We start from the raw sequence: 3624 nt of genomic DNA, 5'->3' as shown, positions 1-3624 counted from the left end.
TTTCAAGCACTCTCTGCAGTGACAGCGTGGAGCCTGACAGGGGGCTTGATCTCCCCAATGTGAGATCATGACCTGAGCTGATATCAAGTCAGATGTTTAAGTGACTGAACCACCCAGGTGCCTCATAAAATCTCCTCAGGTGGTTCGAATGAGTGAGGGTGGAGAGCCTCTGATGTGAGCTGTCTTGAATGATTGGACTTTGGTTTTGTCAGGGACAACCATGTAACATTTGAGGGAGCTATGAGGCTGGAGTAGGGGTGCCCTCCTCCTGTGATGGTAATTGGCCCCAGCCAGCTCTGTTCCCCTGTCCCCTACACTGATCACCTTCAGGGGTCAGCAGTTTGATAGAGAGCCAGGCAGTCCCAAGGGGTACATCCCTGGTGACAAGAAACCTGAGAGGGGATCTGAACCAGTAAAGAGGCTTCGTATGGCCATGAACTGGCCGTGCTGCTTGGACAGAGGGCCCTGGTGAGAAAACAGGACTTCTGGGGGAGGCAGAGCTCCAGAGGGAGGTTGGAAAGATGGAGGGTATGGAAGAACAGATTTAAGTGGGTAAGCAGGAATAGCCTGGTGGGTAGAGATGGAAAGGTGGTATGGGGCTCAGGGCCCTGGTATTGGTGGCCTGGACTTGTAGTAGTCAAAATTGTGCCACACCCAAGTCAGCCATATAGAAGTCAAGGTGAGCCCATTAGGTCAGAGTTAGGAACTCACCCCTGGGGAGGAAGAGCCCCAGCAGTGGGGTCCCAGGAGGAAGATGCAGACACAGGGATGAATATGCAGGCTTGGAGAAATGGGGGCCCCTGAACTGCCCTCCTGCCAGTGTAGGCTGCATAAGGAGGGTCCTCCCTGCGTGCCCAGTTAACCTGCTCCCAGCCATATAGTTACTGGGACCTGTTGCAGAATGAAAATGTGAGGCCTCTTGTTCAAAAAGCAGGAAATAATTATGTTAAAGTACTAAAATACAAAGCTTTTTCTTTTCTCTGATGTCTCTCTCTTGCTTGTCATGGTGATTTAATTTAGTTTTTAGATATTTTCTGATGATTTTTTGTTTGCCATTTGATGTTTTTTTTTAAAGTCATGTCAAGTTGAAATTTGAGATTAGCACAGATTTTACTGTTCGACTTCATGTTATGCAACGCCAGTTTTAAATGCAAATATAAGAGCATTCAGCTCATGTGTAGAACCACCAAAATTCCACAATTTGTATTTCATGCAAAATACATGCATATGTATTTTGTTCTGTCCGGAACAGGGGGATCACTATACAGAACTAACTCAACTGTTTCTGTTTCACTTTTTGGTATGTGCACGTTCTACCAACATGCTCTCCCTCTTCCTTACTAAGTAGGGAGAGGAAGGGAACTAGGAATTGCCCTATCTTTTCTTTTTCTTTTCTGTCACCATTTTGTCTTTTTCTTTTATGTCATCATTTTCAGTGGGAGTTGGATGTTACTGGCGGGAATGCAAGTAACACAAATAAGAAAAGATGTGATAGGGTTCCTTGGTGGTTCCTCTTTCCCGGAGCATCCTTGTCTTCTTTCTGGGTTCAAAGCAAGTTCTGGTGTGAATGAAACATGTGGCCTGTCTGGGCTGTGGTGGATGCCCCCACATACTCAGTTGTAGACGTAACATGTACCTTGTAGTCACTTTGAGTCTCGCTGGTGCATCATGGGTCCACACAAATTCGGGTTCACGGAGCATCAGGAATGCTCTGTGCTGATGGGGTGGCAAAGACCCATAGAGGATATGCAGATCAAGCCCAGTGCCTCTGCTCAGGCGCATGCCCCATTGTCCCATTAGGCTTCACTTTCAAAACACAAGTTCAAAGGTAAAACTAAGAATTTCTAGGCAAGGACAGCAGAGCATTAAACCAAGTGCAGTGTCTTTCTGTGGGTGGGGCCCTGAGTGACTGCTCAGGTTGTATGTCCAAGCTGCCCTGCTGGAAAGGACAAGTTGTCCTGTCAGAAGTGCTCCCAAGAGCTGGGAACTGGGGCTGTGGTTTGTAACGAAAAATGATTTCCTTCTGGTTTTATTTTAACTTGGATTTTAAAAATTGAGTAGCTCATTTTTGTTTAGAAACGTTATCACTTCTGTAATTAACCTCACATTACAAGCCAAATCAGCTCCTGCCTAGATTAATTTGAGCAGGGGAGTACAGAGCTGGGTGAGGAGCAGGATTAGCAGCTGGGGAAGTCAGAAATCCCTAAAAAGCTGTCAATCAGGCTTGTTGGATGGAGCAGAGGGAAAAGCTAAATGCCTAGTTATCAGATCTGAGAAGCCTTTGTAAGAATGGACCAGCCCTGGAGGCTGGGAGGCACAGCTGGGTGGGGCAGGTGAGGAGGAGGCCAGTCAAAACAGCCCTTGGTGGGTTTCAGCAGAGGATATCAGGCACCTTGGTGGGTGGCATGGGGGGGCCTCAGGAGGGCCAAGGCAGGTATTCAGGCTGCCGCATTACAGAGTCTGACCTCACTATTGGCAGTAGGTTTGAAGGATGAGACACTAGTTTCTGGGGAACAAGCAAGGCTGATTCTAGCTCCTGGAGAACTAGAGAAGAAAGCCAAGGATTCAGGAGTTCTGGAGACAACATGGACATTGATAGATGTAAGGCAGGTTTTTGTTGTAAGAAGCAAGGCAAGAAGAAGGTTGGGGCAGGAGCAGGAGTATATGTGAGTCCCTGAGCTCCAGTGGTCCTTTTACTTCTGTGACTTCAGGGTCGATTCCAGTGCCTGAGGAAGGGCCAAGTGGTCCCAGTTGGGGGTTTGGAAACTGGCAGGACTGGGGAGCCAGAGGAGTTGTTACCTCTGTGTACCATATCAGCTGGAAAGCGCTGGTTTGCTCCCTGATTTATATTTTGTATATTGGATAAAACAACACTTTAATCCGCCTTTCCCCAAAGAGAATGTGGTTGCAAATCATCCTGAAACCATACACCTGTGTTAGTCTGTTAAGCAATTCCGTGCACTCAGAGTTCACCTGATCCTGTGCTGGTCTTTTCCAACCAGGACTCCTAGTGCTTTGAGCATTACACATATGAAACACAAACACATAGACAGAAATTCAGAAGGCAAATTGCTTAAAATCAGCAAACTGCAAATCGGTCAATCAGTCTATGGATTGGAATCAGTTAGCTAACATTAAATATTAATTTCCAACCTGCAGCCTGTGACCAATGCTTAGTGTGCTCAATGAAATGCCACACTCCTTAGCTGGCCTGTTACACTTCTAGCAGCTCTGACAGAGGCCAAGGTGTTGTGATTCCCCGTCACTGGAGGCCAGGGTCACTTCAGGATTCACTGCAGTTTTGGAATGCTCCAAGCTGCAGAAAATTGCACTTCCTCTGAGCCAGGAATCCAAGGGCATCTTGTCACAGGGCACATGGCTGCTGTGTGTGGGTTTGTGGGGATGTGTGATTAGGGAGCCTACATTTCCAGAAACAATTTCATCATTTTCTGACTATAGTTAGTGACTGCATTGCATCTTAATTATTAACATATTGTCCCTTGGCTTCCAAATCACGACTCCTGCATCTGTTTCTAGCTTCTTCCTTTCCATAATCCATGAGTTTTGCAGATCTTTGGGAAACCCAAATAACATCTCTAGTATAGGAAAAGACAAAGTCAGGTG

This window comes from Prionailurus viverrinus, chromosome B3, assembly GCF_022837055.1.
Source record: "Prionailurus viverrinus isolate Anna chromosome B3, UM_Priviv_1.0, whole genome shotgun sequence".
NCBI classification, from domain to species: domain Eukaryota; kingdom Metazoa; phylum Chordata; class Mammalia; order Carnivora; family Felidae; genus Prionailurus; species Prionailurus viverrinus.
The sequence above is the reverse complement of the archived record's forward strand: the minus strand, read 5'-3'. Positions refer to the sequence as shown.